The sequence below is a fragment of the Puma concolor genome, chromosome D3 (genome assembly GCF_028749965.1).
Source record: "Puma concolor isolate L17-30 chromosome D3, mPumCon1.1.hap2, whole genome shotgun sequence".
In the NCBI taxonomy this organism is placed as follows: domain Eukaryota; kingdom Metazoa; phylum Chordata; class Mammalia; order Carnivora; family Felidae; genus Puma; species Puma concolor.
This window is the reverse complement of record NC_141678.1, coordinates 48,892,656-48,906,850: the sequence shown is the minus strand read 5'-3', so window position 1 is coordinate 48,906,850 and position 14,195 is coordinate 48,892,656. Positions and strand designations below refer to the sequence as shown.

Sequence of the window (14,195 nt, the reverse complement as noted above, 5' to 3'; positions counted from 1 at the left end):
CCTTTTCAAACGCGTAGTTTAGAAATGCCACTTTAATTTGTTTTAAACTTTTGTTTTTATGTTTTTACTTTGTTTTTATGCTAATAAAATACTAATACTGATACTTTAAAAAAAAGCATGTGTCCAATTGCTCCAACTTTTTAACTTCTGAGAGCATGTTTTGTCTCTGTTATGGTAGGTTTTACTCTGCTTCCTATTCTAAAAATCAGCATATTTCAAGGGATAACCTGTATTAAGCCCCCCCCCCCCACACACACTGATAACTTTACTGAAATGCAATACAGCACGTCCCCACTTATCTGGGAGGGGGACTTGGATATTCCAAGGTAGTCTTTACATACTCCACCACAGCACTTACTCTACCATATTTTAAGCACTGGATTACTTGCTTATCTCCCATATTAACCTATGAATGAGGGCAGAAAGTGTCTTTCATTTCCAGGATTATGCTTCATATAGTAAATATTCAATAAATGGTAAATAAATGAACATATGGTTATTTTGTAAATACAAAAAAAAATCAGCCTATTTCTCTTAAACTCCTACTAGACTAACTGTATTGATTATATTCAACAAATATATTAAGTATAATAAATATATTATTTTTATCACCTCTCTCATTCTTAGCAGAGTAGTATGTAAATGGTAAATAGCTGAGGAAACTTCCATGCATTCAGAACAGTTTGCTATTTATCTATTACAATATACTGAGAAGAACAGTGGGTAAAAATGAGGAGTCGAACTGCCCATAGTGTAATCCTGACTGCCAGTTATTATCTGTATGAAATAAAGCAAATCAATCCTTCTAGACCTGCACTGTCAGTAAAATGGAGACAATAACAATCCCTACATATTAGACTGAAGATTGAAGGAAGTAATTCATATCATGGGAAAAGGAATTAGTTTAATATACAAAGAGCTCCTACAAATAACTAAGGAAAGAACCTATGATCCAATGGAAAAATGGACAAAGCACAAGAATTTTCAGTTAACAGAAAGTTTAAAATGACTCAAAAATAAGATGTTCGACTCATAAGAGAAATATAAGATATAACCTTTCACCTGTTAGACTGGCAAAAACTTGTTAATAAAGTTCATCAGAACATGTGAAAATATGCTATTGTAAGCTTTGTTGCTCAGCGTAATTTGTAAATCTAACCTCTGTGGAGATTTACTTGATATTATCTGACAATTTAAAATGAATAAGCACTTCTTTCTAGAAATTATGTGAAATGATAGCCATTGCAGCTTTGTTTTCCTAGTACAAAACACTGGAAATAGCTTAACTATCATTATTATGTAACCATCATTATGTAACTGATAAAAATCTCAAATCACAATGAATATACCCTGGGATAGCACAATCTCCAAGATTTATTACTACTAAGTTGTAAAAAACAAAATGTAAAACATGATGTATTGTATACTACCATCTATTTTAAGAAAATTACATCCAGAAAAATACACAAGAATTTGCTAACAGTGGTTGGCTCTAGAATGGAAACCTGGGTAGCAGAGTGAAAAAGAAGCAAGGGAGAACCATATTTTTCCACTGTGTATCCTTTTTTCCTTTTGAATATTGTACAAAATATATATATTACTTAGTAGAATAAATTTGTTTAGAAAGTATAAAGAAAAAATTTACTTTAAGATCAAATTTTTCCCTTAGATTACTAATCTCTGGTAAAATAATTTTGCCTTCAATCCTTTTTTTTTTTTTTTTTAACCACCCTCAAGCATAACCTCTATACCATAGCCAGCACATAAACTCACACAACACCCCATTCATTCCTCTTTCATGCCTCTGTGAAGTTATTTTTCTCATGGGAAATCCCTTTTGTCTTTCCTTTTGACTCAAATGTAGTGTAACATACTGAAGGATTTCCCAAACCTTAGTGATTTTAAGAACCACCCAGGAGTATGTTCAAAATGCAGGTCTCACAATGAAATACACACCCATTCAGCACCCACAATTCATGTTCAGTGGGTCTATTATAGAGGGGTTTTTTTTGTTTGTTTGTTTGTTTTTAAACAAACATACTTAGGTGTCTGTGAGGTACACACTCTGTGGACCACACTTGGAAAACTACGGAGTTATAAAATTAAGAGCACTGGGGCACCTGGGTGGCTCAGTTCAGTAAAGCGTCCAACTCTTGATTTTGGTTAAGGTCATGATCTGACAGTCAGATTCAGAGACTGAGACCAGTGTCAGCCTCCAGGCTCCATGGAGCCTGCTTTGAGATTCTCTACCCCCCTCCCCCACCCATCTCTCCCCTGCTCTTGCTGGCTCTTGTGCTCTTTCTCAAGATAATTAATTAATTTATTAATTAATTAACTAACTAACTGTATCAATTCTAGAGTCAGAGACCAAGGTTTCAGTCCCTGTTCTGACAGTTATTAAAAGGATGACCTTGAACAAATTTGTTCACATCTCTATTCATCAATTCCCTTATCTAGCTTGGGTGAAAACTGTAGCTATTATAAGATTTTGAATGAAAACTGTATTAGAAACTAGAACCATATTAGAAATCAAAAATGAGTATGTAGAAGCACCTGGTTGGCTCAGCTGGTGGAACATATGACTCTTGATCCCAGGGTTGTAAGTTTGAGCCCCACGTCAGGTGCAGAGATTAGTTAAAAATAAAATATTTTGGGGGGCACCTGGGTGGCTCAGTTGGTTAAGCATCCAACTCTTGATTTTGGCTCAGGTCATGATCTCACAATTTGTGGGTTCAAGTCCCACGTCAGGATCTGTGCTGACAGCGCGGAGCTTTCTTGGAATTCCCTTTCTCCACCTCTCTCTGCCCCTCCCCTGCTCTATCTCTCTCTCAAAATAAATAAATATCTTTTTTTTTAAATGAGTATTTATTCATTGAAAAGTAATGAAACCAGGGGCGCCTGGGTGGCGCAGTCGGTTAAGCGTCCGACTTCAGCCAGGTCACGATCTCGCGGTCGGTGAGTTCGAGCCCCGCGTCGGGCTCTGGGCTGATGGCTCAGAGCCTGGAGCCTGTTTCCGGTTCTGTGTCTCCCTCTCTCTCTGCCCCTCCCCCGTTCATGCTCTGTCTCTCTCTGTCCCAAAAATAAATAAACGTTGAAAAAAAAAAAAAATTTTAATAAAAAAAAAAAAAAAAAGAAAAGTAATGAAACCATCACATATTAACATAAGTACCATTTTAATGCTAACAATGCCAAAATTAAAAACTAATCACTCAGAAGAATAGCATTGTGCTCTATTTTTCCAATCTCTTTAAAAATCCATTGACCCTCTTCACTTTGGATGAACCTTTAATGCATGGTTTTGTAACATCATGTGTTGGTAATCTGAAAAATATTGTGTCACTGAGTTTATACAGATCTTCCAAATTTAGATTCACCATACGCAATCCAAAATCACATGTTAATATCTGCACTAATCTTATCAGAAAATCTAAGAAGATGTTAAGCTCATGGTAGTGGATACAAAGTTTGCAAATTTTTAATATTTGCTTAAAAAGCTCAAACTTTATCACTGGCAAATAAATGCTGTCAGTTGTTTTCCCTGAAGTGACAGGCTCCGTTTTTTCATTTTCACAAAAATATCTGACAAATAACCATCATTTGTTTTTCAGTTGCTCTTTGTTCTTTCAAGTAAAAGTGGTGCTCCATGAAAAGTGGTTAGTTTAGCTCACAATTGAAACACAAGTGCAAGCACTTGTCCTTGAGACAACTGTGAGACCCCCAACATGCAGAAGAGCTTTATGCAAACCTCCTATTTTGTCACACAGAATACTAAAAAGGTGTGTACTCAAGGGTTGAGACCTAATAAAAATAATAATGCATGACATCTCATTAAAAACAAACAAACAAACAAAACACCTAGGTTCTTTTCATTTTCTGTGAGTGTGTGAGGGTAAAGAATGAATGGCTACCAGCATAGTTTTGTGTCCCTGCCTTGAATAATACTAAGGTGCCAGAGGTTTTGCCACTGTAGTTTTTGAACCACTAATCAAATAATATACTGAAAAGGGCAAATAACATTAGTAGTAGTAGTAGTAGTAGTATTAAAATTGTTTTAACTTCACAAATTCCCTGAAAAAGTCCTCATTTTCAAAACTATTTTCTATAGATCACATTTGGAAACCTGATGGTTATACTTACAGTCCCAAACTTATAATGAGCAGCAGAAATACTATGAGGATTTTTAAAATACAGACTCTTGCCAAGGTTCAGCCTCCAGAGATTTTATTCTGGGTAAGCCCACAAATCAATAATCTCAGTAAGTTCATGGGTAGTTTTGAAATTGTTGACCTATACTATACTAGCAATTGTTTATTTATAAATTGTTCTGAAAGTATCTACCACCCACTTCCTATATTTAATATATTTTCCATTATTAATACTGTTAAGAAATTTTTATTATAAATAATACCATACAATTGTCACTATCTCTTGGCTTTGATCCTTCTTGAGGATGCCCATGACATATAAAAGAGACATGTCCTATTTCCTGCCCATGTAACTTCGACCTTTGCTTCATCTACCTCTAATGCCTTTTCTTCCAGTTCATTCTGCACCTAAGTACAAACATTTTTCCTAAACAGCATTTTACTATAACAAAATCTGGCCAAAAACTTTGAAAGACTTCATATCTTTTCTCCCAAGTCTTTATTCATATAATTTTCCTGCGAAGAATGTTTAAGAGCTTAATTTCTATTGAGATCTAGTATAAGGCAACTCCTCCAAGAAGACTGTTTTGTTGAATTTTAACTCTAGATTTAGAGCTAATCTGGGCATAGCTCACATTGATGCTTTATCTTTCCAAGATGAGAGGTTTCTTTTGTCACTAGAGGCTCTCCAAAGTCCTGCTTTGGAAAGATTAACTATATGTATTATTTCATAGGTTATATAACAATATGTATTATGGCTATACCTGTACCTATAAGGAAAAGCAGACTCTTTAATAAATACATGATGAAAAAACTACATATGAAGCAAGGTGAACATATGTTTAATCTATATTAGAGAATCTGATTCTTACAATATAAGAAAAGAAAGGATATCCAATTTAATGAAGTAATACTGTCTATGCAAATAGCATGTAACGTGTCCTATGTTATTTTCCTAAAAGTGTCTTTTAAAGCAAAAGTTTAAAAATAACACATTAAACCCCTACTAACAGAGGTAATATGTATATGCATTATCCATCCATGAATATTTTACTATTTTTTCCTATAAGAACTCTTAAAAAAAAACTTAACCTTAAAGCATTACCATATCTTCAAAAAAATCAATAATAATTCCTTATTATCATTAAATAGCCACTCAGTTTAAGTAGGGTTAACTAAACAAACATGCAAAGGTACAGTCATATTTGTCACTTCTAATGCTGAAATAAGAATAAAACATGAATCTCTGGCTCCCTCTGGTGTTTAAGTACTGGTGTTAAGTGCCTGGTGAATAAGTTCCCTTATTCATCCCAGGTACAATGACAAGCAGAATAGAAAATATAATTCTCTTAGTGGAAAAAGTCATGAACAAAAAAAATTTTTTATTCAGTTAAACAAGTAGTTTTGAAAAAATAGGCAGATATCATCCTATGTTATTAAACCTCATCCAGTTAAAGTCAAGACAAGATCTAATGGCATACACTATTATCTCCTCTTATTTTACAAAAGAGTCAACATCAAGGGTCTTTTTTAAGCTTCATTTTAACAACTGAAGTGACATTAAGTACCCAAAATAAACCAAACATAAGTTTAAAAAAATGTAACTTTAAAAAGATATGCATAAACCATGAATAACCCAAATTACTATAAAGCATTACACAAAACAAAAAATGTATCTTACTGCAAAAATAAAAGATATCTTTAAAAATAGCTATGATTATAGAAACTTCTATTCTCTTTTCAAAATTCATTACTTCAGCAACTATTTGAATGTTTATTACTTCAGCAACTATTTGAAGGACCAGGCCTTGTTCTAAACATTAGGTATACAATGGTAAATAAAAGTGACTATAAACACCCAGAGAGTCTAAAAGGAGTGGGAAACACAAGGAATGGTAAACAAACAAACAGGATATTTTCTGATGAGTCCTTCACAAGACAGCAAGTGTGAATGAAGAAACTACTTTCCATTGGCTGGCTAAGCAAAGACTGTCTAAAGACTTAACTTCTAAACTAAAATGAGGACCAAGCCAAATGAAGACTGGAGGAAAGAGAGTCCAGGGAATATCACATCTACTATATGCCCACGTACAGTGGGAACATGAGTAGTGTGTCTAAAGAACAAAAAGGAAGTGAATAAGAAACCCGGGTCTCTTACACCATGCAACATTATATCTGCAATGACCTGCTTACTTTCAGTTTTCCCAAATGTAAGACAATCTTCGGTCTGACTCATGCCACTGTTTTTTAGTATGCCTGTTATCTACAGCCTTACTGAATTCCAACAAACAGAACTACAGTTCAAGATAGCTGACATCATAAAAAAATATCAATTGTTGGGGCATCTGTGTGGCTCAGTCTGTTAAGCATCCAACTTTGGCTCAGGTCACGATCTCACAGTTTTTGAGTTTGAGCCTAGCATCAGGATCTCTGCTGTCAGCACGGGCCTGCTTCAGAACCTCTGTCCCCTTCTCTCTCTACCCCTCCCCTGTTCGCATTTGCTCTCTCTTAAAAATGAATTAAAAAACATTTTTTAAAAAGTCAATTCTGGGGCGCCTGGGTGGCTCAGTCGGTTAAGCCGCCGACGTCGGCTCAGGTCATGATCTCGCAGTCCGTGAGTTCGAGCCCTGCGTTGGGCTCTGTGCTGACAACTCAGAGCCTGGAGCCTGTTTCAGATTCTGTGTCTCCCTCTCTCTGACCCTCCCCCGTTCATGCTCTGTCTCTCTCTGTCTCAAAAATAAATAAACGTTAAAAAAAATTTAAAAAAAAAGTCAATTCTCCTTAAACTAATCTAATCACATGACCTCAATAAAAAATGGTTCATATATTCTAAATTTCTAAAATTCACATGCAGTAGAAAAATAAAGTGAAGATACCTTTGATAAAAAAAAGGAATAAACAGAGGATTTACCTTGTCAGATCAGATATAAAAACAAATAATGAAAGAATCATAATAGAAAATGCAAAAATGTTAACACAGAAATAAAATAAAAACACTGCACTAAAATGAAATTCTAGAAATGTGCCCTTATATAAGTGATAATTTATTATCAGGTAAAGGTGACATCTCAAATCAGAAAGGTAAGGATAATGAATTCTTTAGTAACTACTGTTGAGACAGGCATTCCAACTGGGAAAAAGGTAATTTCTGCTGCAGACATTTACAAAGATAAAATCAAGAATTATTGAAAAGGTAAAGGTATATGTACATATACAAGATGTGTATACATATCTTGGAAGAAAATATGGAAGCACATCATTATGAGCTTGGGATGAAGAAGGATTTCTTAGAAAATGGTAACATTCAAAAGCCATAAAGCATGAGTGATAAATCGAATATTGCGGTTTAAAATCTTCTGAAACAAAAGACACTAAAAACAAAGTTGCCAGTTAAACAAAAGACTGGGAGAAAAATATTTACAACATATATAACAAAGAATTACTCTCCAATATATATATGTATAAGTCTAGAAAGCAATAAGCACTCAACAGATAAATGAGCAAAAGTAATAAGCTAGAAATTTCCCAGAGAAAATACTAATGGTGACATTTTTGCTTCAGGCAGTAAGTGGACTAGATTTACTGAGGAGAAATTACACTGCATTCTAACTAGACCAGCATAAGACATTTTCATTCTAATGTTGGGTGCACAGAAGTTGTCAAAAAAGTTGTCAGTAAAAATAAGCAATAACCACACTCTAAAGGTAAAACTACCTCAGTGACAAATGCCTGTGGCTGGCACTAGTTCTCAGACCCCTTATAAAGTGGAGAAATTGTATCTGAGACTGCTGGGTTCAGTCAGGTTCCCTAGAACAGGTGCTAAAGTGGTCCCAAGTCAACAGTCACCCTGGTTCCTACAAGAAAGTCACAAATCCTCTCTGGAGTAAAGCAAATTCATTTTAGGTCCTCAGGTTTAATCTGATTTACACATCCAACAAGGTTTTAAATTCAGCAATTATATTTTTCACTTCTAAATGTCCTTTTTCATCACTGTATTTATTTTTTAATATTTATTTATTTTTGAAGGTGCAAGCAGGGGAGGGGTAGAGAGGGGGACAGAAGATCCGAAGCAGGCTCTGCACTGACAGCAGCAAGCTGGATGTGGGTCTCGAACTCCCGAACCATGAGATCATGACCTGAATTGAAGTCGGATGCTCAAATGACTGAGCTACCCAGGTGTCCCATATTCATTTTTTTAATAGAAAATTATTACTTGCTCATGTTTATGATTCCACATTTTGTTTTTAACCATTTTATAATAATTTCTAACAATGAATATTTGATTGTCCAATGTTTGATGTTAGTAGGGTTTCAAATGTGCTGCTATTTCACTGTAGTTTAACTCGGTGATTTTTCCCTGTCTGTTTTACCTTTGAAAAGTGAATATATACACATACACACAAAACTATGGGAACAACATTTTTAAAGTGTTGAAAACAAAAAGTCAACCCATAATTCTAGTATCACTCCTGACATCACTTTCTACATAAATAACCCAAAAGAAACTAAAAATTATCACAAATAAGAACTTAACAAGGCAGTTGGCATAGGATTAAAAAAAAAAAAAGCAATGTGCATTCCTATGTAGTAACAGAAAAGGCAATTACCAAAAATATATTTATAATAGCAATAAAAAAAGAGGCACCTAGAAATAAATTCAACAAACTGTGTATACTATAGATGAAATTTAACACTTTATCGAAAGATGTTTAAGAAAGCATGCATAAATGAAGATATAAATCATGTTTATAGATAGAAGACTAAAAATTATAAAGAAATCAGCTGAAGGACAATAGACTCAAGGCCATGCCATTAAAAATTCCAGCAGACATTTCTGGTGGAATTCAAATACTTAAATTTATATGGAACAGCAAAATCCCAAGAACAGACATGAAAATCAGTAAGAGTGGAGAGGTGGGATATGAAAGTGAAGGAAGGAAAATAAATAAGGAGAGGTAGGTAGAGGAGGTACCTTAACAGATTCAAAATTTATTTTGAAGTTATGGTAAATTGAGAAGCATCCTACTGGAAATAAACAAATTAACCAAAAAGATGAAGCAGAGATGAAAAGATTAACTAAAATGGATAGACAGCCTAGAAAAGATCCATGTGTATGGCAGATCATTGAGTCTTCATTAATGTTGTTGGAACAAATGATTATGCATATGAGAAAGAGTGAAGTAGGATCCCTACCCTACGTCATAGAAACAAACAAATCCAAAATTAAACCCTTTTGGGGTGCCTGGGTGGCTAGGTTGATTAAGCATCTGACTTCAGCTCAGGTCATGATCTCATGGTTTGAGTTTGAGCCCCGTATCAGGCTCTGTGCTGACAGCGTGGAGCCTGCTTCAGATCCTCTGTTTCCCTCTCTCTGCTTCTCTCTCAAAAATAAATATTTAAAAAAATTCGAAATTAAACCCTGTTGACCAAGATTTAAATATGAAAAGTAAATCTTTAAAATTTTTAGAATATCATAAGGTATCTTTATGATACCAAGGAGGGTAAGACATCAATAAGTAATTCATATATAAGAAATTGCTAAATTCAACTACTTTACACCATAAAGTGTACTGAAAACACTAACTCCAATAGATATTTGCAATACACAAAAGTGTAAAGAATTACACTAGGACTTCTGCTTCTGCTGTAGACTATCACTTACAACAGACAAATTGTTCTGATTAAACAAAACTAACAAAGCCCATTTTTTTTTAAAGTTTCTTTGAAGGCAGATAAATGCTGGGAAAACCAGGTCTTGAGGAACCAGAGTTCCAAGAGAAGAGAACCTCATGATAGGAGGTTCCTCATGATAGGAAACACAATTCTCTCCATGCTGTTTTTTCCTTTGGGCATGTGCAAATTCTTGATAAGGAATAAGACACTAAGGAGCCATGGAGAGGGCAGCTACTAAGTAGAAAAGCCAAAAGAGCATTAGGCAAACTCATGAGGATAGAGAGACAGGAAAAAGTTCAAGGCTGCCAAGGCTGCCAAGACTCAGAGTGTAGGCCATGATCCTATAACAGAATTGGGGCACAAAGAAACAGACCTGACATTGTGTGATGATTTTTCACTTAAGGAATGGAGCACTAAAACTCTGCAAAAGGGGGCACCCAGGCGGCTCAGTTGGTCAAGCATCCAACTTCAGTTGAGATCATGATCCCAAGGCTCGTGAGCTGAGCTCTGCATTGGACTCTGTGCTAACAGCTCAGAGCCTGGAGCCTGCTTTGGATTCTGCCTGTCTCTCGCTGACCCTCTTGCCGTTCACATTCTGTCTCTCTCTCCCTCTCAAATATAAATAAACATTTTTTTAAAAATGTAATTCACTTAAAAAAAAAAAAACTGCAAAATAAAAGTCAAAGAAGCCAGGCGAAAAGCTTTATGAAAAGCACTCTGAGAAGGATTCTGGGAGATGGCAAAAGAACATCAGGAATCTGTCTAATGTAACTATTTTGGATCTTCTGAATCTTTTGAAGGCTTCCAACTTCCAAGGGGATGGTAAGGTAAACTGTGGTTATTTGGGTCAATTTCAGCTGTTAGTTTGGCAGAAGCTCCCCATCCCCCAGGCTGCAGCCCTGGAGCAGACAACTATGCATATGTATTGGAGCAGTCTGCACAAAGCTTGTTGCAACTAGGATGAGGAAAAAAACTGTCCTCCAAATATCAGGAGTATATGCTAGGATTACTGATTGTTGCTTCTGATCATAGAGATGTAGACAATGAAGTGAGTGGCCCATTGTTGCTGCAACTCCTCCCTCTGTTGCAAGGTCCTCACCCTCTAGCCATAGGGACAGCCAAGGCACTTAAAGGGCCAGTCTCCATTTTTCCTCATGCCCTCATTTTCCTCTTTTGGAAGCCCACCATGAAAGACTAGGACATTCAAAGGCAACAGAATGCATGGGGGCAATTAGAATGTCATCAAACATGCCTAGGGAAAAGCAAAGGCTAAAGATGATCTAAGATCTAAAGTGTATACCTCAGGTTGATCCTTCAACAACAAAACACACACAAAACAAAAAAACAGCAAGCCCTGGGGAATGCGAAGAACCTAATTTCCAGAGATGCCACATTATTAGATTTAAATGTCCAGTTTTCAACAAAAAAATCATGACACATACAAAGAAACATCAAAGTATGACCAATTAAAAGAAAAATAAAATCCACAGAAAACTATCCCTGAAAAAGACCCAGGGACAGATGTACTAGACTGAGACTTTTAAACAGCTGTTTTAAAGGTGTTCAGGGGTGTCTGGGTGACTCAGTTGGTTGAGCATATGACTCTTGATTTCAGCTCAGGTTATGATCCTAGAGTCCTGGGACAGAGCCCCACATCAGGCTCCATGCTGAGCATGGAATCTGCTTAAGAGAATCTTAAGTAAGCATGGAGTCTGCTTAAGATTCTCTGTCTTTCCCTCTGCCCCTCGGCCCTCTCCCTGACTCATACTCTCCAAAAAATAAAAAATAAAAAAAAATTTAATTAAAAAATAAAAAAACAAGCATTGAAGAGAGACATAAAAAACAAAGGAATGAAAAGGAGATAAATAAAAGATCAGAGACAAAATAGTGGAAATTAAGGGAGGTAAACAGAATAAAATCCATACTACCGCATCCCCTGAAGAGTGAAACATAAAACAATGGACTAGAACTAATATTTCAAATTATAATCCAAGAAAACTTTATAGGCATCTCAAGAGAGCAGAATCTGCATATTAAACATGCCAATTGGGAACCTAAGAAAGTTAAGGTCAGAATGGGCAATGTTTCACAGCATATCCTGATACAAAAATATTACATTTCAAAGATGAAGAATAAAATTCAAGGCCTTCAGATGAGAATATCAAATACATAAAAACAACATTAAATATCAAGCAACAGTGGAGAAGCATTTTTTAAAACGCAATACAAAAATGTTACAAAAATGTTAATTTCATATCCAGCCAGATGTCCTTCATGTATCAAGGACACTGCAGCAGTTTTTTGGTTTTTTTTAACACACAAGAACTTAGGGAATTCTACACTAATCAGCCTTTCTTGAGTAGAGGAACTCAAGTACAATTGGTTCATTCCAACGAAGAGATAACTAAGAAAACGTCAGAGAGGGGTGCCTGGGTGGCGCAGTCGGTTAAGCGTCCGACTTCAGCCAGGTCACGATCTCGCGGTCCGGGAGTTCGAGCCCCGCGTCGGGCTCTGGGCTGATGGCTCAGAGCCTGGAGCCTGTTTCCGATTCTGTGTCTCCCTCTCTCTCTGCCCCTCCCCCGTTCATGCTCTGTCTCTCTCTGTCCCAAAAATAAACGTTGGAAAAAAAAAAAAAATTTAAAAAAAAAAAAAAAAAAAAGAAAACGTCAGAGAAAGGGCTGATGATGATCATTTTAATATAAAAGTAGACCTACAACTAAAATGCAGATGGAGGCAAGGAAGAAAAACTACTGCAGAAATTATTTTAAATTATGACAAAGAAATAATGCAACTAAAAATGGAAGAAAGTTGAGGAAGAAGAAAATAAAATATCCACACACTAATTTTTATACAGGAAATAGGCAGGAATTTTAGAATATCAATATAAGAACAAACCTAAAATTATAATACTTCTAGAACAAAGCATAGAAGATAATCTCCGTAAGCTAGGATTACACAAATACTTCTTAGGTAAAACATGAAAAATATAATTTACAAGGAAAAATGTAATGAACTGAACTTCAGCAAAATTAAATGTTTGCTCTGTGAGAAACACTGGCGAATGATAGAACATACCATAAAGAAAATATTTCCAAATTACTTATGTGGTAAAAAGCTTAGATCTTGAAGACACAAAGAACTCTAAAAACTCAACCATTAGAGGGGCTCTTGGGTGGCTCAGTTAAGCGTCTGACTCTTGGTTTCAGCTCAGGTCATGATCTCACAGTTCATGGGTTCGAGCCCCATGTTGGGCTCCACCCTGACAGTGAGGAGCCTGTTTGGGATTCTCTCACCCTCTCCCCCACTCATGCTGTCTCTCTCTCTCTCTCTCTCAAAATAAATGAACCATAGGGGCGCCTGGGTGGCGCAGTCGGTTAAGCGTCCGACTTCAGCCAGGTCACGATCTCGCGGTCCGTGAGTTCGAGCCCCGCGTCGGGCTCTGGGCTGATGGCTCAGAGCCTGGAGCCTGTTTCTGATTCTGTGTCTCCCTCTCTCTCTGCCCCTCCCCCGTTCATGCTCTGTCTCTCTCTGTCCCAAAAATAAAATAAACGTTAAAAAAAAAAAAATAAATAAATAAATAAATAAATGAACCATAAAAAAAAAAATCAACCATAAGAAATCAACTCAGTAAGAAAAAATGGGCAAAGGATTTGAACACACACTTCATCAAAAGAATATATGTAGATAGCAAATAAATACAAGAACAGATGTTCAATATCTTTAGTCATTAGGGAAATGCAAATTAAAACTACACAATAATAACCATAATACACCTATTAGAATGGTAAAGATCAAAAGAACTGACGATACCAAGAGGTGACAAAGTAGAAGAGCAAATCAACTCTTATTATTACTAGTGGAAATACAAAATGGTACAGTTCCTTTGGTAAAGTTTGGCAGTTTCTTTTTTTTTTTAATATTTATTTATTTTGGAGAGTGCGTGCGCATGCACACAAGAGGGGGAGGGGCAGAGAGAGAGGGAGACAAAATCTAAAGCTGGTTCCAGGCTCCAAGCTGTCAACACAGAGCCCGACGTGCGGCTCAAACTCATGAAACATAAGATCATGATCTGAAGTCAGTCGCTTAACCAACTGAACCACCCAGTGGCCCAGTTTGGTAGTTTCTTTTTTTTTTTTTTTTTTTTTTTTTTTTTAATTTTTTTTTTTTTAATGTTTTATTTACTTTTGAGACAGAGACAGAGCATGAATGGGGGGAGGGTCAGAGAGAGCGAGGGAGACACAGAATCTGAAACAGGCTCCAGGCTCTGAGCTGTCAGCACAGAGCCTGACGCGGGGCTCGAACTCACGGACCGGGAGATCATGACCTGAGCCAAAGTCGGAGGCTTAACCGACCAAGCCACCCAGGCGCCCCGGTAGT

The 14,195-nt window shown here is 36.3% G+C and overlaps 1 protein-coding gene across 2 annotated transcripts in view; it reads right to left on the bottom strand.

Annotated features, from left to right (window-relative positions):
* Positions 1-14,195, bottom strand: part of TAF4B (TATA-box binding protein associated factor 4b) — a 125,296-nt gene that overhangs the window by 69,368 nt on the left and 41,733 nt on the right. The window lies entirely within an intron of this gene.